Raw genomic sequence first — 27,756 nt, 5'->3', positions numbered from 1 at the left:
TGGGAAGACTCCATGAGATGTTACTCGTAAAAGCCTCAAGTCCCTGGCACTCAGAAGCTTGAACACACCATCAGGCTCAACTGTCCTCTTTTGAAGCCCTGCAGAAGTTGGAGGGCAGGCCTGCTGCTACCGTCTTCCTTTCTCTGATTCAGACCATCACACGCTCAACTCTTACCAGGCTGTTGTGTTGCCAGGGAGTTTTTGCACCTATGTCAAAATGACCTTGTCAATTACTTAAAATTGGATGTCCATTACTTGAAATGTCCATAAACAAATCTCCCGGACACTTACTCCATCCAACATCCTTCTCCAAGTATGTCACGATAGACTTTCCTTTCCATTCTCTACATTTCCTTCCTTTTCCAATTCCACTTCCTACGTCTTCATTTCCTTTTTTTTTTAATCAGTGGCTTTCATTTTCTTTACGTTTGCTTTGTCCGAATTCTTATAAGTAGGTATTATTTTTATAATCAGAAAAAATCCCAAACATCTTCAAACGAATAACACAATTGTGTTGCCGCACATGCTTGACGGACCATCGGAAGTTGAACAGAGTTACCTGTGCAGTGCAACCTCCTCCACTACCCGGAAACCTCTGAGAAGCGCAGCCCTGGGGCAAGGTGCAATTCTCTCCATTAGCATCTTTGAGTGCCTTTCGCCAGCTGTGCGACTTCGGTCGAGCACTTAACCTCTTTGTTACTCAGTTCCTCACCCGCCAAATGCAGAGAAGAACAGCTCTGAGCTCAACAGGTAACCACTGAGTAGAGAACATAAGACACTCAGAACAGTCCCTAGCACATCAGAGCCGAAACTACGAGCACAAATAAGGGCAACAGAGCCAAACAGGTTGGGTCCTTCAGCCATAAAAAGGAATTAAGAGTGGTTCAGGCTACAACGTAGATGAATCTTGAAAACATTGTGTTAAATCAATTACCAGAGACTGCATGTTGAACGGTTTCGTTTATATGAAATGTCCAGACAAATCGATGAAACGAAAAGTAGATAATTAGTTACCCAGGGACGGGGGGAGGGGAGCGGAGAGAAGAGGAGTAACGGGCGTGGCTGCTGAATGAGTGCGGGGTTTCGCGGGGGATGAGGAAAAAGTGTCGGAACTAAGAGTGGTGATGCGAAGTGTCCATTTTAAAACAGTTAAAATGGCAAATTTTACCTTATTTGTACTTTACCATCCAAAAAAAAAAAAAAAATACAAGGGTCCAGCCTATGAATTTTCAAATGGAAACCAGGATAACTGCATGATGAAGCAGCCAATTTTATATCTTAATTGAAAATCAACGAACAAGACCCACGGAGCGCGAGGGAGGGGTCGGACTCTTCACAGCCCGTGTCACGAGCACAGACTTGGCTTGGGTGATCGACGGCTGCTGTGTCGACAGCTTTGCTGCTCAGCAAACAGCCTCAGCGTTCCGGGGCTTGAAGCAACGTCCATTTCTATTAAGTTCGCGAGCGTGTGCATCGATGGGCTGCTCCGGCCCGGGCCGGCGTGGCTGACCTCCGCCGGACTCTCTCGCGGGGCCGTGGTCAGGTGGCAGCTCAGCTGGTGGATCGAACAGGGCCTCGCTCTCATGCTGCGGCGCTGGGGGCTGGTTGGCCGGAAGGCCTCCGGTGGGAGGGCTGGTCTCTGCTCTGCATGGCGTCTCGTGCCCCAGGGGGCTAAGCTGCCTCCACAAGGAGAAGCCGCAAGTCTCCAGAGGCCTCACGTCCCCCACGTTCTGCTGGTCAGAGCAAGTCCCCAGCCTAGAATCAGGTGACAAGGGAGCGGACCCTAGTTCATAATGGGGGAGCTGCCGAGAGGCACCCCTGAAATGAAGTGTTAAATACCCCGGACACCTCGTTTCTGTGGTTTCCCAGAAGGTGCCTCACGCCCACTTCATCTCTTTGTCCACCATCCTTCCCACCTCCGGGCGGGCTTGAAAGGGGTGAGGCTGTGGCATGAGGTCCGGCAGTCCGTTTTGCACATCACTTAGTAAAAGAATACAGCTGAGGGTGTAACAGCTTGCAGCGCAAGGATGTCACAACAGCTGCATAACAGGGCTAACATCAAAACTGCTTCCCTGGGTTTTCTTAAGACTCTACACTTCTCTTTGTTTCAGAACTAAAGAGGCTTTTCACCCGCTTTCTTCTCTCTCTGTCCCGAGCCTAACCTCCTCTTCTCAGCAGCTGACCAGGCCTCTGAACATCCCCCGCGATCCCAGAGGGGTTCCCTCCAGGTGGGGGAAATAGAGTGAGCACAGATGGGGAGAGGGAGGCATGAGCCTCTGTCCAGCGTGGCCGGAATCCAGGGTGTACAAAGCACAGTTCTTGTGGCAATAGGGAGCCATTGAGGAGCGCGGAGTGAGTGCCAGAGTCAGGGCCAAGGTTAGGAAAAGTCAGCAGCAGCAGGTGCAGACAGATGAAGTTCAGAGAGCTTGGAGGCAGAACGGGCCGTCAGGAGGCTGCGGACACGGTCTGGGCGACGGGGACTTGAGCAAGGACGTCACAGAGGTAGAATTGACATGATTGCACAGCTGCTTACATGTGGGAGGAGAGGACAGTGTGATGGGAGGGGGTGGGTGGCAGGGAAGGTAAGGGCAAAAAATGAGGCCAGGAAAGACGCAGTGCACTTCCGGAGAGAGAGGAACAAAAGACGGCGAATCTGCTGCAACGTCGAAGAGGTCCAGAGCTTGGGATGCTACTGCCATGGGTGGGAGCTCCCGGGGCAGCCCACCAGGCAGAGGGGTGGAGAGGAGCCCTGGGCGCTGCCTCCTTCTCCTCGTCGCCTGAGGCCAGCCCTGCGGTCTGATGTGCCGCCTGGGGCCCACAACTCAACTTTCGAGATTGAGCAATCGCCTTTTCTCCTCCCAGATGGAAACCTGTCCAAAAACTGGACCCAGATTTCTCCCCTGCTCTCTCCAACACTTGGAGTGCTCTGCGGTTGGCCGCAGCTGTATCACTCACAACAGATTTTACAAGGTTGTCCTGGTGCCAGGGTCCTTTTAGAAGTAAAAATAGCTGAAATGAGCCTGCCCTCCCGGAACCATGAAAACATTTCGCCATACCTCAAGCTTTCACCTACTGCCGTGTCATCCTAACCCCCAGCGCGCTGCGTATGAGACCGGTTCCTGGAGCCTCGAGAGGCTGTCCTGAGGACGCATTTTTGCACGTGTTGGACTCAGGGCTCCGCTCTGAAATGCGGCATCCAGCTGGAGACAGAGCAACTCCCGTCTTGCCGACCGCAAGGTGCACCTAATCACGCGAGACACACCGTTCATGTTCATGACCAAGAAATGCTTCTGAGTCTTGACGGTCCCCCGCTGGGGGTGGTTACTAACCCCTGGCTCGTTATGACAGCCCAGCATGGTTAGCCTCCCCGGTGTCAGGGTCCTGGACTTTGGTAACCTGCTGTCAGGTCAGCCAGAAACATCTCTCTAAGATTTTTCAGCCAACGGTGCGTTCGCGAGGTCATTCAAGGCTGAGACCAGAAGGATGAAAAGATCTGATTTCTTCCTGAGGCCCTTATAGCTGTAAAGGAGCAAAGGAGCCATAAAACAGAGATTTATTCCGTTCCAGCCGGACAGCTCAATGGCGCAGCCCCGTAAGAACCAGGAAAAAGAAACATCTGGCCAGAAAAGCACACTTGTTTACAAAAGAAAAGGGTTTAAGAGTCTTCTCCAGCTTCACCAAGTTCTTGGACTAAAATTAGGCTGAAAACTAAAAACAATGTAGAGTTTTGAGAGCACAGAGGCAGCACGGGCAGGAGTAAGAACATCTTGTTTCTTCCCTATCCAGCTGCTTCTGACGGCGGGTCCCCTCCCGAGCGCCCCCAGGGAGAGGCTTTGCCCTGATAGGTAGCGCTCTTGAGACAGCACAGCTGCGGCAAGTCCCACACAGGTGGCCAGGGCCGCCTCTGCTCGGAGGCCGAACCCTCCAGTGTGGGAGAGTGTTGGGTGAGCTCAGAGAAAGGAGAGGGCCTCGTCTGGCTGCCCCCCACGATCAAACTTCTCCCTCCGGAGCTCAATGCAAACGGCCCTCGTGCCGCTGGTACTTAGATATTGACAACAGCCTCGACCGCGGGTGGGTGCATCTTTGGAGGGGGGACAATGGGGGGAAGGGGGGTAGTGGGATGAATTGGGAGACAATGGCCGTTTTGTAAGGAAGGAAGCCTGTGCTGGCAAAGCGGCCCTTGGCCTCAGTGGGGAAACTGCTTCTTTTCCAGGCTTGCTGTTGACTCAGCGAGGATTCTCAGGCCAAACCCTCTCTGCTCGTCTGCCCGGCCCCTCCCGACATGCATAGAGGCCGCGCGGATGGGAGTCACAGGACTGGGCGGGCGCCTTCCGCTCTCCCTGGGATGCTAATGGGATTAATGGGTTAAGGTTAGAAGATGCTTTGAATTTCTGAGCACAAAGCTGTCTCAAGCAGTGGTAATTAATAAATCTTATCAAAGAGTTGGATTAAGGTCAGAAGTCACTTGGGGACCCGGGGAACAGAGTTGGCTCTGCTTTGTGGCCGGGTCTGCAGAGCCGATGGGGAGAGATGGGGCATCTGCCACGTGCAGCCCTGTGCACAGTGCAGGAATGATGCGAGCAGGTGGGCCTGGGTCCCTGGGCCCTGCACGTGAGCAACCCAGACTCACGGTACTGGAGGAACAGAAAGGCACACTCTCACCATGAAAGTAAAGGCCAGAGAAGAAAGAAGAGCATGCTGCCGAAGGAGAATGGAGTTCACCAGCCTGACCGCCACTGGGTTAGGAGTGAAGTGCAGCATTGTGGGAAACGGACAGAAAGCTGCCAACGGCAGCCAGTGAGGAAGATGCTGAGCAGACAGGGAACCACACAGAAGGTTGTGCCACGGCCATCGTCAAAGAGGGCCTGGAAATCGTTGACAAATCTTAAGCAATCAGGACCTAAGTGTTCCCACATCCCACCAGAAAGACGACGTTGCTAGGAGCCTCGTACCGCCGGATGCCAAGTGGAGAAGACTTGAACTCAGCAGGCCTTCCTTACCGCCGCCGATTCCCTTTCTCTGGAAAATGGGAGGGTCAACCAGCCAGGGCCTCAATGCTCCGAATCACCCAGGCTTCCAGTCCTTTATGCCCTGAGCCACGCCCTCTGTGGACGGTCACCCTTCGGCTGCCCCCCAGGGCCTTGGCGAGACGTTCGGGAACTTGTGATTCCCGACACCCCGCTACCCCTGCAGTGACCGGACTTGGGCCTCTAGGAGGAGGTCAACAGGGCGCTCCTGCGCTCCACCCATTCAGCTCTTCCAAGTGTTCCCGTGGCATCTCCTAATTCCTTTCTTGTGCCATAAATCACTGGAACAGGGACAGGAAGGCAACGTTCCCTGCCCCTGAGTCCCTTGCCGTGAGCTGGAGTCCACGCCAGCCCGGCGAGCATTGCAGGTTGCCACGTCCTCTGCACACTGGCTTTGCGCTAAGTGTTCTCCTTCCCAGCGAATCTCCAGGGACCTGCGTTCCCTGGGAAGTCTCCCTAGGTCACCCTCAGCCAGCCCTCCCATCAGTGAATCACTGCTAAAACCTCTTGAGCATTCGGAGACGCACTGCCGATCAAGGGCTCTGGCCTCTGGGCTGACAAAGTCCATTCCCGCCAGTAGGGCACCGGTCCCCTCCCGACGGTTCGGAGAGTCCCTGCCCCAATGGGAATGTGTTTGCAGGCATAGGATGGGTTCGTCCAAAGCCTAGAATTTGTTCTGCTCCTTTGTCCCGCTCCTTCTGACGTTATAGACAGCAGCTGCTGGCCATCAGCCCCCGTGCGTGGAGCTGAAATTGTCAAGGTTCGAGGAGCCCTGCACGCTCTACAGCCCTTCGGCACCGCGTCTGGTGGGCTCATTAATCGTCCCTAAACCCCAAGAGGTGGGCAGCATCCCCCACTAAGGGACAGGGACCCTAAAGGTCAACAATGTTACCCAATGTTTCACACCCTAGATGGCAGAGTCTTGATGTGAACCCGTCTTGTAACTCTGGGGCACACCCTTCCCACCAGACCAGTGAGGCTCTCCATCCCACAGCTCCATCCCCCAACGGCGGCAAGCTCTGGCTGAACACGATCATCACAGCCTGTGAGGTCCACCTCTCAAGGCTTCCTCCGTGGCCACGAGATTGTTTTATCTCGAGCCCAGGCCGCTCACCTGGCAGGACGCAGCAAGATGGCCTCGGAGTGCTGGCCACTTCCTTGCCTGGGCCCAACCTCTCCAGGCCCCGGACCCTGAGCACGGCCGCTTCTCTGCTCTGCACACTTACATGCTCAACCCGGCTGACCCTGCCACCCCTCGGCCACCGTCACTTCAGTCCTGTCCCTGTCTCCTCCTGAGACACGCATATTAGACTCTGTGCGAGGCGGCTCCTGTGTGCTCCCCGGGACCTGATGTTTCACACACCCAAGCCTCGAACTTCCGCCATCCCCTTTAGTCTCCATCTCTGGTCCCTGAGACTGGTTCCTCCCAGGTGACCCTTGCCCCTCCCTCTTCCCCACACCTCTGTCCCACCCACCACGGCCACATCCACGGGTTGCCACACTTGCGCTCTTCCATCTCCCACAATCTCCAGTCCACCTTCCGCTTCCCATCACCACCCCGCATCCCCGCCCCCAGCGCCAGCACAGTCTCCCAAACGCTTTCTCGGCAGCCCCAGCACAGCGCCTGACCGAGGTGGTCCACAAGGAGTGCATGAGCCCAGCTGTCGACTGGACCATAGCGTCCTCTCTTTTGAAAAAGCCAAGGGCTCCTCTGGTGCCTTGATGACCAGACCTGGAACCTTCAGTGTGGCTTCAGAGCGCTTGCGAGCTGACACCCGTCGCCTCGCCTCTCCTCGACAGGCCACGCTTCACTCAGAGCCACCCCAGACCGTTTGCCTCGCGTGCCACACGCTGTTTCCAAGCTTCGCACGTACAGCTCCTGCCCAGAGCACCCACGCCCGCCGCCCTTGTCACGGTCCTATCACCCTCACCCCTCAACTCCCCTTTCTCTGCAGCAGCTCTGCTGACCTCCCCAGAGGGGCTGTCCCCCGGCTCCCAGCAGGGGCTGCACCCACCTCGGCCAGGCCACATTCACATCCGCAGGGGCTGGGGGTCCGCAGCCCGTAAGCCCTTCCGGGTCGTATCGGCATCTCCTTGGCGGGGTGTGTCTCTTCCCACGAGGACGCAGCGCAGAGTCCTGTGTGCAGAGCGAGCCAGTGACCACGGCCGGCAGCCTCGTCTTCAGCTGAGCTCAGCGTCCGAGCCGGGCTTGCTGCCTGGCTGGCTCCACAGGCTCCTTTGAAACTGCTTTGTTTATGTGGTGGAAGGCCAGCGCGCTCCGGTTATCTCAACGCGCTCTCCATCTCACCGGTGAGTTGCGACTAAAATGGAAAGGCCGGAGGGTGCCAGTGTGGCCCGCACACCAGCCAGATCGCTCTGCCCTGTCAACCGCTGGTTTCAGAGCCTCCTTCACCAGGCCTGGGTGTTCCAAAGTTCATCGCTAATAACACAGTGTTCTGGAAAATCGCAGCTCCTACCCCAGGCTCCGAGGACGGGCTTGGCCTGGCCTCTGATTCAGGCAGTGGGACTGGGGCTCGTGGCTGGAGTTTTTCTCCCCCATCTGTGTGGTCTCCCGTCTTCTCCAGACGGAGGGAAGAGATAGCGTAAATCATCTGTCCCCACCGTCCCTAGGAAAATAGTAAAGCTGCTCAGAATAGGTGTGGTTTTAGCCCAGATAATAGCAGGGCCAGGCTGAGGTCCTGTGGAATTACCAGCAGGAGTTTGCAAGCGCTGTATCAATGGGACTGCCGAGGGCTCTGCCCTCCATAAATCACCCAGAGCCTTGGCCTCCTTACCGGGCGCTTCCCGCTCTGGTTCACACGAGGGTGAGGGGGCTGCTGGCCGAGGACCCCACCGGATGCTGCAGGCCTGGGGCTCGGCTTCACCCGGCCTGACCCCCGCAGAGGCCCACACACTCAGCGTCCCACACACCGCACGCGGCCACGGGATTACACAACTCCGTTTTGATGCTGCAGAGAACACCATGTCCAGGCAAGCCCAGCCCCTCGGGCACAGCAGGGAGGAAGGAACCTGGGTGCTGCCGGCAGGCTGGTCTCACTCCAGTTTCAGCCCCGCCACCCGCCGCCAGGCCACCGTGGGCACGAGGTGCCGCCTCTCCCACCGGCTGCTGCTTCCACAGGATGAGAATAAGAAGCACCTGGCGTGTGGGGTGCACGGCACGAGCTCAGCGGACCCCGAAACTTCCCGAGGGGAGTATCAGACTCTGTCAGGGTGAGGCAGATGGGGGAGGGGTACAGGATGAGAAGGAGGGACGTGGGGATTTTTGCTGGATTCCCACTTAATCGGGATAAGCTGGCTGGAGAGAAGGGCTGTTATAATCTCCCCTTTCATGTCTGGCCAGGAATATTGCTCCTCAGAGCAGAAGGCTGCGTCCAGGCTCCGGAGCCACCTCAGGCGAGCTCACGGTCAGCTGTCCTGGGACGGCTCTGGCCACGGCTGGGGAAAGGCTCTGCCAGAAGAAACGTAAAAGCAGGAAAAACAAGGCGGCTTCCTGCAAACAGAGCCTCGGAGCCACAGCAGCCTGTGCCCCCATCCCCAGAGCCATGGGAGCCCGGAGGAGCTCTTTCCCTGACCTCGAGTCTGAAACCGCTGGGAAGGAGGACCCGGGCTTCAGGTCGACACGGCCTGTCCTTCTCAGGGAGGGCACAGGACTGGAGTCCCACGTGCCCAGCGGGACAGAGCTGCCGCTTGCGACACACCCAGCAAGCCGTGCATCTCCGTAAGACGGGGCGTTCCCGAGCGGCCTCTCGTCTCTGAAGTCCCAGCACCTGTTCAGACGAGGATAAAGGCAGTGATGGAGCCTCAGAGGATCTTTGGAGCCAGAGCAACCCACCTTTGACGCCCCGGCACCGCAGCCCGAGTCATTATGTGACATGGGGCCCGTGACGAATGTCCCATCTCACGCAGGAGAGAGCACAGGGCGAGGACAGAGGACAGATGCTGTACAGGCCCTCTTATGTGAGGAACCAGAGGAGTCTAACTGGAAAGTTGGAGAGAACGGCGGGGGTGTCAGGGCGCCTGGGGAGCTAGCTTTTAGTGGGGACAGAGTCTCAGTCTGGGGGGCTAAAACAGTCCTTGAGAGGTCTGGTGGCGATGGCCGCATGGCATGATGAATGTACTTAATACCAATGAAATGTACACCTACAAGTGGTTAAGATGCTACCTTTTATGTTCTACGTATTTTTCCACAATTTAAGAATTTGAAAAACATGTTCGGGGCCTTCTCCCTCAGTGGAATTTCTAGGGGTTCAGTGGTGTGGGGCACACAGAGATGACAATTCTGGAGTGAAGGGTCAATTGCTGCGTCCGACCCCCAAAAACATCCAAGAAAGAGGCACAGAGCCCAGGGCGCCTCCTTGGATCCCACAGGCAAACACAGTCCTCATCCGGGTGTGCTACTCCAGCCCCTGGACCAGTCACCCGAAGAGCGGCTGGCTTTGAAGGGGGCTCAGGACAAGAGGAGCAGTGGGGGTGAGTGTGTAATGGGGACGGAGTTTCAGTCTGGGGAGACAAAAACATGCAGGAGCTGGGTGGTGGTGACGGCCTCACCACAGCGTAAACACACTCAATGCCACTGTACCGTGTGCTGAAAAATAGTTAAACTGATCAATCTTAGGTTTGTCTATGTTACAATTTTAAAAACCTGGGGAAAAAGGTGGGCTACACTTTAAAGTATTTACGAAAATATGACGTCGCCTGGATAATTTAATTCAGGATGTTTATAAACTGTGTAGAACCTGCATAAACCTATTTAAAATGTTGAAAGTAACAAAAGCAATAATGAGTAAAGGTGGGGAGGGGGAGGGGTGGCGTGAGTGAGACTGAACCAAGTCTCGTCTTGTTTTTCTTTTTTTTTCTTCCAGTACGCGGGCCTCTCACTGTTGTGGCCTCTCCCGTTGCGGAGCACAGGTTCCGGACGCGCAGGCTCAGCGGCCATGGCTCACAGGCCCAGCCGCTCCGTGGCATGTGGGATCTTCCCGGACCGGGACACGAACCCGCGTCCCCTGCAACGGCAGGCCGACTCCCAACCACTGCGCCACCAGGGAAGCCCCCAAGTCTCGTCTTTTACGGTGGGGAGCGGAGGTAGCAGATGAGTTAAAAGATCAACATCGAGGAGAAGTATTATCGTTACAGCTATGGAGTAATTAAGGAGAATCCGGGGCAGAAGTGGCGCGCTGGGGGCGGAGGTACACTGACTTTTCCTTCTTGTACCTTTCTGAAGAATTTAATCATCACTGAAGCATGTATATACATTACCCTTAAAAATAATTTAAAACAGCTGTGACTCAGCCATCCGTGAAGCCCGCTACAACTTCCACCTCCTGCGTGTGCGTGGCCCACTCCTCCTCTTCACCCAGGACACAGCTTTGGGGGAAGGAAGGCTGGAACTAAGGATATAGGGATCCCCGCCTCGGGCAGGGGAGGGGCTGAGAAAAGCGGTGAAGCCCTGGGGGGTCGAGATGAACAGGGGCTTGAACACACACTTCGGTGGGAGAACAGGGGGTCGGGAGGATGAAGCAGATGCGTGGGGATGCTGGCGCCCAGGAGAGGACAGAAGGGGATCCTGGCCCTTGACGACCGCAAGGCCTCGCCCTGTCCCCACCTCCACCCCAGCCCCTGGTCTCCCCTCCCGCACGCACTCTTGGGCACCGCAGGCATGTGATAAACTTACTGGCACCTCAGGGTGGTAGCTGCCACCACGCCTACCTCTGTGACGGGACATTTAATGGCCCTGATGTAGGAAGAGGTACCAGCTCTCACTCCCGCGGGGCACGGGCAAGTGTTCACTTAAAGTCAGGGCCCCGGCCCCGGGCGCCATGTCTGGCACTGGTGGGTTTCCCAAAGTTTGCTCACGAAATGAGTTTTATGCGCTGACCTCCGTCAGACAGTTTAACTCCAGCTGCTGTTGGTGCCCTGCGGTGGCCCTGCCTCCAGCAAGGGCTCTGAACTCTTCATACAAGGAGCTCAGACACGAGGTGCTACGATGGGCCAGTGGGGCTTCCTGCCACCGGGAGCTCCTGGGCATGGGAGGTAGACCCAGGAGCCCAGAGGCTGGAGCTGGTGCGGGGAGGGAAGGGCTGGCGGCCTGCACGCGGCACGTGGCGTGCGTGGTACACGCAGCGTGCACAGGACTCTCGGGCACAGGGCGGAGCGGGACTCCACAGAGGAGCCCCCAAGCCGCCCCTTTAAAGACACTCTTGTAGTATTAAATGTCCCTCTCCTGCACCCCAAGTCAAATAACTTATGACGTGGGGATGAGGAATGTAGATTTGTAAAACTGGACAGGGCCAGGGGACCCGTGCAGTCCAATCCTTCCTTCACAGATAAGCTGAACACAGAGGCCCCGAGGGCTTCAGTGCCCTGGCTCGGGTCCACGCGGGTGCGGGCCGGAACCATCAAGGCGCATTTGCACGCGAACTACCGTGTGGACGGCCAGGGATGGTCTCTTTTCGTCTTCCTGTGAGCCCCACGAGGGGGACGCTGGGGTCCTGACTCAGAGATAAGACGGCTCCCCAGGGTCCTCTGCTTCCGAGGGCCAGAGCCGGGGTCAGAGCCCGCATCCAGGGCCCGCAGCCCACGTCCTGCCCCCGGGGCCCTGCCCACCCCACCCTACCTGCCTGCACGGCTTGCGGGCAGTCGGCACAGTGTGACATTTCCTCTCAATGGGCGTTGCCCGTGAACCCTTGCCGAGCGGCCAGCTGGCCAAGGAACACCCGGAGCTAGCCATGAAGGTCCAGGAACAGCCCCGCGTGGGATCCCCAAGGGCAGAGCAGTGGATGCAAGACTTCCTCCGCCACCTGCCCACTGGGCCCCGTCGGCCTCGCCTTCTAGTTTCATGCTGTTCCCTGGCTGCAGTTTCTTTGTTGCACTTTTCCTCCTCGGCACTTAATGATGAATTAAATTCTTTTCATTCTTGTTCCTGATGCAAAATAACAACTGAGAAAGAAAAAAAAAAAAGCAGGCTAATGAAAACTCCTAATGTGTCTGGTAAATCATTTCAAAGCGCATTAGAAGCCAGCAAAAACAAGAGGGGCAGCCGTGCTGGGGGTGAAACAGAACAAGGCGAGGGGAGCTGGACGCATATAGCCCAATTCTGCAGCTCAGCTCTGCGAGGCCTTCAGCATGTCCTTTTGATATGGGGACCCTGGTGTCCTCACCTGGGACATGGATGCAACCACACCTGCCTCCAGGCTGTCGTGAGAAGGAAAGGCAACCGCCGGCCCGTGGTAGGGGCTCCGTGATAATAACTACCTTTGCTAAGGATGAAGTCCACGTTAGTCCTTCGAAGAGGCCACGAAAGCCTTTCCAGAGCAGGACGTCCCAGCCCGGAAGTCAGAGGAAGACAGTAAACTGTACAGTATGTGTGCTTCGCAATGTTTAAAATTAAAACAGCAATTAAAAAAGGATGTGTCGGAATCTCCCCAGCTCACTCTGTCTCCATTCCAGCCTCATTATTAGCTCCTCCGACACGTTCTGGGTTTGGGTTTTCTTCAGTGATTCTTTTTGGAGACAAGTCCACATCGCTGAAGGCCACGGGGCAAGAGCAGCAGTGACGCCATGATTTGTTCTGCACCTGCCACACCACCTCAGCCTTGTGACAGCCCTGCAGTGCAGGTACTGAAATCCCTGATTCACAGAGAAGCCGGCTGAGCCTCTAAGAGGTGAAAGGCCACAAAATCAGTGAGGGTCTGAGGCCAGGTGCCCCAGCTTGAAAGCCAGGGGTCTCTCCATCCCAAGCCCAACTCAGCCACCCAGGCTGGGATAAGCACCCCACAGGGGCGATGCGTGCTCAGTAAACAGAAGAGTCAAGAGCACCATTGCTTTCGTCTCACAGCCACTGTCTGACCTGTGCCAGCCCTGTGAAAAAGGCCCCTGTGTGTGTAAGGGGGGTGATCGTACACACTCTGCCACTTTGCAGAATTGTTATGGTAACGACATTAAATAAGCCACGTGAAAGTTCTTTCAAATTCAATTATTCTTTGGTCCGTCCATCAGACATTCGCCGAGAACCTATTGTGTACCTGACATCGTGCAGGACACTGGGGACACCCAGGAGAGGGAGGTCTGGGTCCTGGCCTCAGGATGGCCGTAGTCTGGCCGCGGAGGATGTGGGAGCTTCATCTAGGATGGGAAGCAGGTGCTCGCCCAGGAGGAGTGATGCTCCTCGGGCTGGTACACGGGTCTCCAGAGGTGCAGGGCCACCGGAGCTCCCGGGCCATGTCCATGCCCCTGTGGCCAACTAGCGAGGGAGTCCAGGACTTTCTGAATGGACCAGTGAGCTGCAGCCAGGCAGCAGCACACCCTCTGCATAGCTAGCCTTGCCCATCCTCTGAAGGAGAGCAAAAGGGACCCAGACAAGAAAGCAATGAGGGCCCAGAGCTGGGGTCTCCCCCAGTGGAAACCCGGGCGAATGGGCCTTCCATGCAGTGGTACCAGGGACGCCCCCTGGGACCTGGCTGGAAGCCCCATCACTTAAACAGTCGTCTGATGGAGAGAACACAGCTTCGCCTGCTTGAGTCTCTATTCCCTCGGCTGTAACTGGAGTTAATGCCGGCTACCTCGACTGCTGTTGTCAAGATTTGAGATGCGTATAAGGTGCCTGGCAAAGCACTTGGCTCTGTGACACTACTTGATAAATGCCCACGTTAACTAGTCATAATATCCACAATAAGAACGGAAACAGAGCAGGTCACACAGGAGAGTTTTCTGAATTCAGATTAACCAGGAGCCAACGCCCAGGTTTCCTGGGGACGCAGCCATCTGTGTTCAAGTGAAAGTGTGAATTGTCCAACAATTTTAGCTAGCCACACCATGTCCCTGGCCAATGTTCGCGGCTTCTCTCTGCCCTCTCAGACCCAGGGACAAGTAGAATCAGAAATTCCCCTGCAGGAGTTGTTTCGTCTCAGTTCCAGAAACCACTGGTGGTCCGGCCGCTGTGGTGCAAGGACACGTCAGTGCAGGAAAGAAAAGAAAGTCACCAACTGTTTCTAGCACTGTGAGGGGCTTTTGTCAACCTGTAAGCCCGGCCAGGTCCCCGCAGATACACCTCACACACGTGCCCTGGGGAGCCCTTCCAGAAGACAATCTCATCATGAAGCTTCCGTCCCAATTCAGCAGGTTGTATCACCCTGGCAACCTTTAGTCTAATGACCAAAGTCACAGAAATCAAACTACTCGAAAAACTAAAAGTCACCCAAGCTTTCCCCCAAACCTCTCCGATCAGAGGTCGGCAAACCACAACCCGAGGGCCAAATCCAATCCACCACTGGATTTTGTAAATAAAGTTTTACTGACACACAGCCACGCCCACTTACTGACGTGTGGTCTATGGCTGCTTTTGTCAGTAGAGTTGAATTGTCGGTTGTGTACTTTGGTCTGAATGTTTGTGTCCCTCCCCAGAATCTGTAGGTTGAGATCCCAACCCCCAGAGTGAGGGTGTTTGGAGGGGGGACCTTTGGGAGGAGGTAAGGACATGGGGGCAGAGCCTAATGAGTGAGATTAGTGCCCTTATAGAAGAGGCCCCAGGGAGCTCCCTCGTCCCTTCTGCCGCGTGAGGACACAGCGAGAAGACGGCCATCGATGAACCTGACGCCAGACACCAAAAGGGCCAGTGCCTTGATCTGGGATTTCTAGGCTCCAGAACTGTGAGAAATTCCTGTTGTTCATATGCCACCCCGCCTCTGGGAATCTGTCGCAGCAGCCCAAACAGACTAAGACAGAGGCCCACAGAGCCTAAGATGTTTACCACCCGCCCGGGCCCTACAGAAAGAGTGTCTGGCTCTATGTGAACACGGGGACACATGTGGTCTCCCCCAGCCCATACCTCATGGCCCCTGCCGTGGTGTCAGATGGCCCTCTGATCCCGGATGCAGACAGTGACCGGCATCCTCCCCCTTGGCTGGCCCACCTGAGCTGCAGGTGGGATCCAGACTGGATTTCCGGGCTTGCTTGCAGGAGCTGAGCTGGTTGAGGGGGAGGGCGGGGGGGGGGGAGTGCCAGGGGGACAACAGAAACTCTTCCATTGAAGGCCCCAGCTGGTGTCTAGTGAACAATTTGCACATGGGGGTTAAAAATATTGGACTGTAGTCTTACACATTTAACCTATATTTTTCAGCTCCTTCCAATTATAGTGAGAAAACCTTCCATTTGTGTATTGCTTGTACATTTATAAAGGGGCTTCACATGCCTTGCCTCATTTAGTTTTCACACCAATCTCATGAAAATCCCTTGCTGCCTAACTCCCAATCGAAGAAACGAGCTTGAAGGCATGGTAGGACATGCATGGGGCCGCCTACAGAGTCAGTGTCGATAGGGGACCAATAATCTAATTAGTTGATCACCTGGGTCTCAACCCTTTGCTCCCTGAGCCTCTAAGCATCTCTGCAGGTCATTGTTATGGTCTCTTGGGCACCGCAGGCATGTGATAAACTTACTGGCACCTCAGGGTGGTAGCTGTGCAGAAGGGTGGTTCTAACCGACGGCTGGTGTCCAAAGCTGAACTTCCCAGCAACCCTGCCTAAGTGACCGTGAGCCAAGTAGTGGTCATGGGTCCCATCTTGGAACTCAGAACAGCAAGCAAGCACTCCCTGGCAACCTCCAACTACACACGGAGCGAGCCGGGGAAGAGGGCATGAGGATAGAAGCGCCTGGTTGTACAGAGGAGATGACGGGAGCAGAATGAGAGAGAGAGAGCCAGCAGGGACAGTGGAGTTGTCTGGTCCACCTCTGCCCTCCCCTCGGCTGCCCATTTTGCTGACAGTCCCAACTGAGTCACTGGAAGACAAGTGAGGCCACGATTTAAAATTCACACTGGGATTGCTGTCCTTTTCACAACTAGATAATTTTGTGTATTGGTTTCCTGCGGCTGCTATGACAGACTGCCACACACGTGGTGGCTTAAAGCAATAGAAACTCTCTCACAGCTCTGGAGGCCCCAAGTTCACAGCCAAGGTGTCGCAGGGCCGTGCTCCTTCCTAGGGCTCTAAGGGAGGCTCCTCCCTGCCTCTTCCAGCCTCTGGTGGCCCCAGCTGCTCCATGCCCGTGGCAGCATCCCTCCAGTCTCTGCCTCCATCTTCCCATGGCTCCTCCTCTGTGTCTCTTTGCATCCTTTCCTGTCTTTTGTAAGGACATCGGTCACTGGACTTAGGGCTCACCCCACCCCAGTACAGTCTCATCTCCAGCCAAACCTTAAGTACATCTGCAAGGATCTTATTTCCAAATAAGGTCACATTCTGAGGTTCTGGACCTGAATTTTTGGAAGACCCTCAAATGCACTACGTATTGTTCTGGAACATGAATTTTTGGAAGACCCTCAAATGCACTACGTATTGTTTCAGATTTCCTCTTTGTTATTCCAAAATAGGTTTAATCCTACAGAGCTGCATCTGTGTGATGCAGCAGGAAACCCCCTGGAGCTTATGGCGAGGGGTGTGGTTTTATGATGGCCCTGGCCCCTGCCCACTGCACCAGAGAATCCTGGGATTCTGAAAGCAGGGAGCAGCGTCCTACTCCCACACCAGGCATGGTGTACGGTGCATGGCAGCATGTCGGGTATCGTTTTGCAGTCTCGTGACAGGTTCACGCGTGTTTATCTGATGTCCTCTGTTAGACTGTGGGCTCCCCGGGGTCAAGGACCAAAGCCTCAACCAGCTCCATGTCCCGCCTTCAGCACAGTGCTCGGAAGAGAACATCCTTGTTAAATGCTTGTCAACCTGGTGTAGACACCTGCTCCAAACCTGCACCTGTTCAGTCCAACCACCCACTTGGACTCACCTGTGACAGACCCTGACATCTCCCCAAGTGACTTTTCGGGGTGGACCTCGCCCAGAGGAGGGAAGGCTCACAAGCTTTCTTCCTGGAACACACTTTTGGAGACATCACGCCGCCTTATGTATATGCAAAAGGAGAATTCCGACAGTGTGTTTCCAGTTAGCTAAAAGTAGAGAAGAGAAATTATAATTTTTTGGATGATTCTGGAGTTACCCAGAACCAAACGGGCAAACTGCACGTCTATAAACAGACTAGCTGCTTAGGCCCCCTGAATCGCAGAGGCAGAAACGTCAGAGCGGGCGCGGTCCAGATAAGAGACGGCTGACCTCTCCTCTTCGCCTTCTCCTCCTTCAACCCCAAAATGCACATGGGGTAACAGCTTTTCCAGCCGGGCAGGAATTCAGCTACAGAATTGCTCATGTTTCCCGTGTATCTAGTGATTAGCTGGAGAATGGTGTGAGCCCAGCTATTTTGGGCAAATCTGCTAACACTCTTTAAAGGAGGCACCAGAAGAAAGATCCCGTTACCCCTGCTCCATCCTGCGTAGGACCCGACACTGACTTCAGTCCAAGCCCTCAGCGCGGCCTGCAGGCCTTGCAACCTGCCCTCTGCTGACAGCCTCCCTGCCTGCTCCGGGCCCCACTGACGGCTCTAGGAATAGACCCTGCTTTTTGCACCTCTGTGCCTTAGCCCCACTCTACAGCCTCCCTCCCTTGGCGAACCCTGAGCAACCCTGAAAACGCAGCTCCAGCTTCTCCTCCATGCAGTGCTGTCTGTCCCTTCCCCAGCCTCCTCCTGGCTGGTCACCCAGAGCCCACCCAGTCCTCTCTGCCCCCACTGAGCCCCTCTGCACCCACAGGCTTGTCTAACTCTCTTCCCCACCTTATGACAAATTCCCCTGAAACCCCCTGGGTCTCATTGCTTCCTAAGCCCCCATTGCCTGGTACATTTTTCCTGCCTTTACAGCTTTGTGTTGATAGTTTGTTCCTAGATTCCTTCCACTCATCTAGCATTTGGTCTATGGTAACAGAGGCGAAATGAAAGCTAGAACTCTGTTACTGATTTGTTCCACCCCCGTTCCACCAGTGAGCCTCGACCAGCAGGGCCAAGCATGTCCATCTTTGTGTGCCAATGCCACGTTGGCAGTCGGAGGGATCAGGGCACTAACGTCCTTGTCCCCCCAAATCTACTGCACCTAGAGATCCCCCCTTTTACTCTTGCAAACCTGCATCTCAGACACTCATTCAGTCATCTGTGCAACAAACATTTGTGACCCCTTCAGGTAAGGATGGAGGTGACTAACACCCCACTCCTGCCTTGAAGGAGCTCTCAGTCTAATGGGGAGACGAGATGAACCCAGGTGCCAGGATGAACCGTAAAACGCGGTCATCCTTCCTGGCACCTACAATAGCCTTGTCACGATGGGCGAGAATTCCTGGATCACCTCTTCTCCCTCAGAGGCAGAGAACGCATGGTAGGCACTGAGGCACTAAGTATTCGAATGGATAAACAATTAAAGGGAGCACTTCTGGGTGAAGATGGCAGAATGAAGAAGAATCACAGACTCACTGTCCTCCGATTCCCAACAAAGAGAAAAACAGTCATAAAAATGAAATTCACCAGCACTAACCACCTCGTGCCAGAAGCATTGGGGAGCGTAGCCAAGAGAAAGGGGCAGGAGATTTCCAGTTTGGCACAAAGACGTGTGGTTCCTGACCCCACCCTTAACCCCGGAAGCTTTTCTGAGGAAAGACATTAATGCCGAGAATTCTCACACAGCTCCTGCAACGGGCGGCTGGTAGGGGTGGTGGGCACGGGCAGCCTGGCAAAAGTGAAGGCAAAACCCTCAAGAGGAGAAGTCCCTGCTTATTAGAAGGAGCTCAGCAGAGGGGACAAGACTTTGCCATTTTCCAGGGCATGGAGTTGCCAGATTGAAAGCATAGAAATGTGCCAGGATGTCCCATGTGGGATACGCTTACCCAAAACAATTACTCATTGTTTTAAGTTAAATTGACATTTCACGGGGCAGCCTACATTGTATCTGGCAACCCTACCAGGGCACTGTGTTGAGCTGGAGTCACAGTCTGGTGCCCCTGGCAGGAAGAGTGTGCCCTGGCTGGGTCAGTGGGCCCTGAGACAGGACACTCAAGGAAGACGTCAGAACTGGGGCTCTTGGCACCAACCGCACTCAGCCTTGGCAGAGGGCTGCTTGCTACCCCTCACCGCCCCCAAACGGTGACCACAGGAAATCTGAGAGGGACGTGGGGTTTCAAATTATGGTCCATGCTCCCTACCTGCAGGTTTCACATCCACGGGGTTCACATCCAAGGGTTTCACATCCACGGATTCAACCGATGCGAAATTTCGATGCATAGTTGGTTGAATCTGAGGATGCAGAAATCCGCGGACCCAGCAGCAAACTGTGTTCATCGCGCTGCGCCATTTTATGTAAGGGACTTGAGCATCAGTGGATTCTGGTGTCCGAGGGGCTCCTGGAACCAATTCCCCCTAGATGCTGAGGGATGACTGCATAGCTCAGAGAGGGAAAGACAAATTAGTCCCATGCAAGATGGAAGAATGTATCACACAAATAGGAAGGCTAGACTGAGCAGCCCTGTCACGTGATGAAAAGGCTGAAAGAACAGTAAGGCAACACATGAAGATATCCTGCCAAAAGGAGGGTGGCACAGAAGGAAAGAAGGAGGGGAAGGAGGGAGGAAGGAAACATGAGACACAGTGGAAGAATAAAGTCTAGAAGAAAACATGACCTAAGACACAGAATCAGAGTCCCTGTGAGTTTTGCACACCAAATATATATTTAAAAATGAGTGCATTTTCACAAAAACCAAGATTATAAAGTAAAAGAATAATATTGCCCAGCAAAGGAACCAAATTTAGAGAAAATTTATAGATTTTATAGATCTAATGAAGAAACGATAATCAAGAAGAAACTAGACATTGCTGAAAATCAAATAAATGACATGAAGTTAATATCTGAGGCAGTCACAAAATGTGAGAGAGAAAAAAAAACGAAGAGATAAAAGTAAATCAAAGAGAAGATAATGAACATGGAGGGCAAGCAGCGTATTCCAATAAAAGGAAAACACTTCCCCTAAAGTAGATAACAAGTGGAATAGAAGAAATTAGTCCAAGATACAATGCAAGAAATGTTTTCCCAAAATGAAGGAAAAAGTAGATGTACCAACTGAAAGAACACACATACACCAGGGAAAAGATTATTTCTTGATATAAAAAGATTAGGAGATATCCCCTGGTTGTTATTAAACATCAAGTTAAAGAATTAATTCTGTAAGCATACAACCAGAAAAAAAGTACATAACTTACAATAGGAAAAAAAATCCATTAACTTCACGCTCATCCAAAGAGCAATGTCTACAACAACTCAGAGAGAAAAAGTGATTGATTTAACCAAGTGGTCCATCAGGAAGAAAGCAAAAGTCAGACATTCTCGAATATAAAAGGATTCAGGAATATAGAACACGTGAATCCTTCTTGAAAGAAATATTGGACAAGAAATCCAAGCAAACAAAAGACAAGCCAAAATTAAGAACCCTAGCATAGCCATGGCATGGTGAAAGTGCTGGTGGTTAGTGATGCAAATACAACTATGACTAAAATGAAACAATGAAGGATTATGCAATGATGATGGTAAATATTATAAACCCTGGGAGACAGGGAGATGCTCCTCTCAGAGCCCCCTGCAGATGCAGCTGTGAGGAGTTAGCTCCAGCTGTTCCTTCTTTCTGCTTCTGAGCAGAGGTCATGTTCTTCTCGGGGTGGTCACAGCCAATGACTGAGCAGGGTGGTGATGGAAGGGTCTGGCCAGTTCTGCCCAGCGTGGGATCCCTCTAAGGGGCAACCTTTGCCCTGGAACTCCTCATTGGATGGGCAGAGGGTCAGCCAGGTCTGCACCACAGACTGACGGCTCCCCTGCCCTTTTCTTTTGCAGGTGTCACCCCTCAATCAACCTTTTGTACTTCCAGCTATTCTCAAAGAACCCATGCCAGCACACCAAGCAAAACAAAAATAATATATGTAACAAAAAGAGGTAGATGGGAAATGGAGGAATGGAGTGGTGTGAGACACCTACTCACCCTATAGTTATAGTGGGGGAGGAGTGGAGTGGCATGAGACACCTACTCACCCTATAGTTGTAGTGGGGGAGGAGTGGAGTGGCGTGAGACACCTACTCACCCTATGGTTGTAGTGGGGGAGGAGTGGAGTGGCATGAGACACCTGCTCACCCTATGGTTGTAGTGGGGGAGGAGTGGAGTGGCGTGAGACACCTACTCACCCTATGGTTGTAGTGGCGGAGGAGTGGAGTGGCGTGAGACACCTACTCACCCTATGGTTGTAGTGGGGGAGAAGTGGAGTGGCGTGAGACACCTACTCACCCTGTAGTTGTAGTGGGGGAGGAGTGGAGTGGCTTGAGACACCTACTCACCCTATAGTTATAGCAGGGAGTCAAGAGCAGCTGCCACAAACCAAAACATGTGCTTGAAAAACAACCTAATGACTCATCAACTTAATGGTTTTTCAAAACTTTTTTCTTAAATAGGATTTTTAAAGATTGATATGTCTTGTGGTGAGGAAATTAAAGTTCAGCTATTGCCATCAGATTTTTAAAAAAATCAAATCAAATTAAAATTTAATTTTTTTTTTTTTTTGCGGTACGTGGGCCTCTCACTGTTGTGGCCTCTCCCGTTGTGGAGCACAGGCTCTGGACGCGCAGGCCCAGCGGCCATGGCTCACGGGCCCAGCCACTCCGCGGCATGTGGGATCCTCCTGGACCGGGGCACCAACCCGTGTCCCCTGCATTGGCAGGTGGACTCTCAATGACTGCGCCACCAGGGAAGCCCTAAAACTTAATATTTTTAATCATGCAAAACATGATACTATTTTTATAAAAATTAGTTCATCTTGTCTATACATTCACCTATTTTTCTATCTATTCATAGAGAGAAACCTGGCATGACGTTCACCAAATGTTATCCTATTTGTTTCTGGGTGATGGGTGATTTGTTGGTTTTCTATTTGCACTTCTCTATATTGCTTTAGTTTTTATAATGCACATGTAAAACCTTTAGAAAAAAACAATAAAGCCATTACTTTAAACTAATAATAATGGGAACAATATGTATAGCTCACAATTCTAAGCACTTTACATGTATTACTTCTATAACTTATAAGCAGGTGAATTATTAGTAGTAGTACTGTCTATTTTTAAATAAAGAAAATGTGACAACTGTCTACATGGAGTCTCAGAAGAATCTAAATAAAATATCATTAGGGTAATAAGTCTAGCAAGGGGTTGGCTATATACAAATATAAATTGCATTACTATAGACCATCAGAAAACACTTGGAGTCAATTAGTAAAAAGAAAGACACCTTTTATAATAGTGACCAAAGTGAAAAGGTATCCAGAAATGAATCTAATTAGAAATGGGTAAGATCTGTATGCTTTAAACTCTATTGAACTCTAGAGTTTTTGAACTCTACTGAAATTCACGAAAGAGTGCCTACATAAGCGAGAGGTAGTCTATGTTCATGGATAGGAACACTCAATGTCATGGAGATGTGAGTCTTTCCTGAACAGAGGTCTACAATCCCAATCAAACTTTAACTGGGCTTTTTGTGAGACTGACAAGCTGATTCTAAAATGTCTATGGAAAAGCAAAGGGTCAAGACTAGATAAGGCACTTTTGAAGAATGAGTTAGAGACTTGTCCTAATACAAAGGTTCATTCATAAAGTTAGAGCAAATAAAATAGTGTGATATCAGTGCAGATATCAACAAAATGGCCACTGGAACAGGACACGGAGCCTCTAAATAGACCCAAACATACATGGAACTCTGAGATATAACAGAGGTTGCTCTGCAGGTCAGTAGAGAGAGCAGGAACTGTTTAAAATGATGCTGGTACCAACAGCTGCTCAGATGGGATGACACTAGACCGCCACCTCAAGCCAATAACAACATCAGCTCTAAATGGGTTAAAGTCTGCAATGTGGAAAACAAAACAAAAACTGTTAGAAGAAAATATTTATTTATTTATTTATTTTTGGCTGCGTTGGGTCTCTGTTGCTGCATGCGGGCTCTCTCTAGCTGCGGTGAGCAGGGGCTACTCTTTGTTGTGGTGCATGGGCTTCTCACTGCTGTGGCTTCTCTTGTTGCAGAAGCTCTAGGTGCATGGGCTTCAGTAGTTGTGGCATGTGGGCTCAGTAGTTGTGGCTCTAGGTGCACGGGCTTCAGTAGTTGTGGCATGTGGGCTCAGTAGTTGTGGCTCACGGGCTCCAGAGCGCAGGCTCAGTAGTTGTAGCACACGGGCTTAGTTGCTCCGCAGCATGTGGGATCTTCCCGGACCAGGGCTCAAACCCGTGTCCCCTGCATTGACAGGCGGGTCCTTAACCACTGTACCACCAGGGAAGCCCCAGAAAATATATTTTTTTAATCTTGGTATAAGAAAGTATTTAATAAGACACAAAAAGTATTAAACATAAAATATTAATAAATTTTAAGTTATTAAAATTAATAACTTATGTTCATCAAAAGTTACCATAAAACAGTAAAAAGAAAAGCCACAAACTGGGATATAATGTTTGAAACACATTGTCCTATAAAGGACAAAGAACTAGCGTCCAAAACATATAGGGAACTCCTTCAAAACAAAAGAAAATAAAACCAAAAATCCAAGTGAAAAATAAGTAAAACATGTTAATAGGCATTTTATAGAAGAAGCACAAATTCCAATACATTTATGAAAAGGGGCTCAATCTCATTAATAATCAGAAAAATGCAAATCAAGGTCATTGATAAGCTATCGCTTTACCTTTGTTGGTAAAAATTAAGAAGTCAGACTATACCATGTTGGAGAGGGTATAGATAAACAGATACTCTTAAACATTGTTAGTAGGAGTATGAATTGATACAAACACTTTAGAAAACAACTTGGTATTATTTTGTGAAGTTGGCCATTCACATACTTAACGACCTGACAGTCCCACTACCAGGTGTATGCATAAGAGAGACCTACCCAAACACCCCTCACAATAGAATGTTATGTATCAATGATGATAAATACACTACAGTTACATGCAGCAACATAACGTGTTCTTAGAGCCCAGAAGCAAATAAAAATTAAACACGTACTTAGGCATAAATACACAAGTGAGTTTTTTTCTTTTAAGTAAAAGTATAGGAAACTGATTTAGTTTATCTCTGGGACAGGCAGACAGCATATAGGAGGCCCCAAGTTACCGGTTCACGGTTGTTTATCATTCTGCTTTACAACCTAAATACATGTAACATAGAAGCTCTCTTATGATTCACGTATCTTAAATAGTCATAAAGAACGAGATTAATTAAAAAGAAACCAAGGCATAGAGAGGTTAGGTAATGGCTCAAGGTCATGGAGGTAAGAGGTGGAGGAGGGGTGCAGAGCCCACACCTGCCTCCTGCTCTCCGTCCCCTCCACATCACCTCACTTTCTTGACGAGCTCGCTAAAGAAGGAGGTGCCGCGCAGTGAAAAGAAGGATTAAATTATATCAGGGCCAAATATCTTCTCATTTAATGGTAATAGGCCAAACTAGCAGAAGTGAAAATGGAAAATGAACAGAAAAAAAAAAAGTCACTGCGGCGACGGCCCCTGGAAAGCATTTGGACACCCAGCATTCTGAGACTTCCCCCGGCAGTGTGATAGGTGAAAATGCAAACCCATGTGTAAGCCCTCAGTTTTGTAAGGAAAGCCTTAATTTCTCTAAATATTTAGTCTTGGATTCCTGAGTCCTTCCAGAGCAACACTGTGCATGTGGGCAGCCATAAACAAGATAACACATCCCAAAGCCCAGCAGAAGTGTTCCACACGGGGAGGTCTGACCAAGACTCTGCTAAGAGTGTCTCACCCCCGTGTTCTGAGAAAGCTTTCATTTCACTTAAGCCCCCATATCTAGGGCTGGAATCCTGTCTCCACAGCACTTAATTCCTTCATTTTAAAAGCACGTTTGATTTCCCTAAAAGTCAGTGCTTTTCTGATTATACAAGCAACATATGCTTACTATAGAAAATATGAAAAGCACCAACAAACATAAAGAAAAAAGGAGTATAAAGCACACACAATCCCAACTCATAAAAATCATAGCTTTATCGGTGGGTGCATTTCTCTTCGGTGCTTTTTTCTGGGTACGTGTAGCGATGGATTTATGTGTGGTTTTGTACTCAGATTCTTCTACTTAACTGCTATCTTAGTGTTTATACAGTCCTGAATACTTTTTGACTGATCAAAGAAAACACTGATGCTCCCCTCATTTTATTTTTTAAATTAATTTTTATTGGAGTATAGTGGCTTTACAATGTTGTGTTAGTTTCTACTGTACAGCAAAATGAATCAGCTATACATATATCCCCTCTTTTTTGGATTTCCTTTTTCACTGCAGTGCATTAAATAGAACTCCCTGTGCTATACAGTATGTTCTCATCAGTTGTCTATTTTACTCCCCTCATTTTAAAGATAACACTTTGCCTTTCTCTTCTGAGCCTATGACCACATCTGCCACACCCTCAGTCTGGACTGGGGTGATAATGGCTTCACGAAGTTCTCTGTGACTGTCCCTGTTTCTTTAATGTCTTAATCCTTCAGACGAGATATGTCCTGAGCCAAGTACAAACCAGATGAACTTTCCCAGGACATGGCCACTGGCGCTTTGGGGAAGAATTACAACGATTTTAATAGCATTTATGTGGGTTTTTTTCCTATTTCCTTTAAAATTTTATTCGAGTATAGTTGATTTACAATGTTGTGTTAGTTTCAGGTGTACAGCAAAGTGATTCAATTATACATATACATGTATCTATTCTTTTTTAGATTCTTTTCTCATATAGGTTATCACAGAATATTGAGTAGAGTTCCCTGAGCTACACAGTAGACCCTTGTTGGTTATCTACCTTATATATAGTTGTGTGCATATGTTCATCCCAAGCTCCCGATTTATGTTTGTATAGTGCTTTAAGCTCTATGACCCAATTTCATGTAGAAATGTAACTGTCATTCCTATGGAGAGGGAAGGCAAAGTGGTAGAGATATCAGTCTGGCCTCTTGAGTTGGACAGCCAGAAATTAAATCTCCATCTCAAGATTCTGAAAGCCTGAGTTTCCTCATCACTAAATTGGGAGAAATAAAAGTACGTGACTCATGTGGTTATGAAATGGTAATTAAAAGACCCAACACACATAAAGCACTTAACAGTTCCTGGCATATGACAAGTATTGATAATGCTGCTACTGTTATTGTTGTGGTATTGTTGGTGGTGGTGGTCACGATGGTGATGGTGATGATGATGATGACAGTGATAACATAAGAAATCATTTTAATCCACTTTGGGGATTAAGGGAATCATTTATATACAATAAAATGGACTCATTCTAAGTCTCCACATGAGTTTGGACAAATGTATACACTCAAGTAACCAGGTACAGAATATTTTTATCATCCCCCAAAGTTCCCTGAGACCGGTTTTCAGTCTATACTGAATTATACCACCGCACGTATAAGAAACTTACTTCCGTTTCTCCCGACCCAATCTTTACGCTGTTGTTTCATACGTTTAACATACACATATGTCCTAAAGCACAAAATACATTGTGACAATTGTTGTTCCAACAGCCAGCTCTCCTTTAAAGAGATGGAAATAATAAGAAAATGTCTTCCTCGTTTGCCCACATAGTTACCATTTCTGGTGTTCCTCCTTCCTTTGTGTTGAGCCCTGTTTCATCTGGTATCATCTTCTTTTTGCTTAACCAACTTGCATTCACATTTCCTGCAGTGCCCGTCTGCTGGTGATAAACTCTTTTGGGTACTGTATGTCTGAAACCCCCTTCACTTTTGAAAACTATTTTCTCTGGATACACAATGCTAGATTGAGAATATATACTTGCAGTGCTTTAAAGATGTTTCTCTTCTCACGTCGTTTCCAAGGAGAAATCTGCTGTCATCTTTATCTTTGTTGCTCCATATATAATGTGTCTTTTTCCTCTGGTGCCTTATAATACTATCTCCTTATTGGTTTTGACCAACTTGATTATGATGTACCTCAATGTGGTTTTTATCTTATTTCTTGTCCTTGGGGTTCATGGAGCTTCTCACGTCTATAGGTGTATAGTTTTCATAGAATTTGGAAACCAAATTCTATGAAATTGGGGGGCCATTATTTCTCAATATGTCTTTCCTATCTCCCATCCTTCCCTGTTTTCAGGACCTCCTGTTCCACTTATATTAGGCCACTTGAAGTTTTCCCACAGATCACTGATGCTCTGTTCTTTTTTTCTGTGTGTTTCATTTTGGAGAGTTTCTATTGCTATGTCTTCGAGTTCCTTAATCTTTTCTTCTGCAATGTCTAATCTCCTATTAATCCAATCCAGTGTACTTTTCTTCTCACACATTGTAGCACTCATCTCTGCAAGTTTCATTCAGGTCATTTTTATATGTTCCAGGTCTCTACTTAACTTTTTAACATACAGAATACAGTTATAATAACATTTTAATGCCCTTATCTGCTAAATCTAACATATGTGTTGGTTCTGGGTCAGGTTTGATTTATTGATTGGTTGATTGATTATTCTCATGACAGGCCGTATCATCGTGCTTCTTTGCATATCTGGTAATCTGGAACTAGATGCCAGACGTGAATTTTACCTTGTTGGGTGTTGGACTTTTTTATTTCTATAAATATTCTTGCACTTTCTTGGCATAACTTGAGGATGACATTAAGTTACTTAGGAAAAGTTGATTCCTTCAGGTCTTTTTTCATGATTTATTAGGTGGGTCTGGAACACAGCTCAGTCTAAGTCTAATTATTCCCCACTAGGAAGGCAAGACTCTCCTGAGAATTCTACCAATGCCCATGAGTTATGAGTTTTTCCA

Source organism: Leucopleurus acutus (genome assembly GCF_964270905.1).
Source record: "Leucopleurus acutus genome assembly, chromosome: 1".
Classification (NCBI taxonomy): domain Eukaryota; kingdom Metazoa; phylum Chordata; class Mammalia; order Artiodactyla; family Delphinidae; genus Leucopleurus; species Leucopleurus acutus.
Note: the sequence above shows the minus strand (reverse complement) of the source record.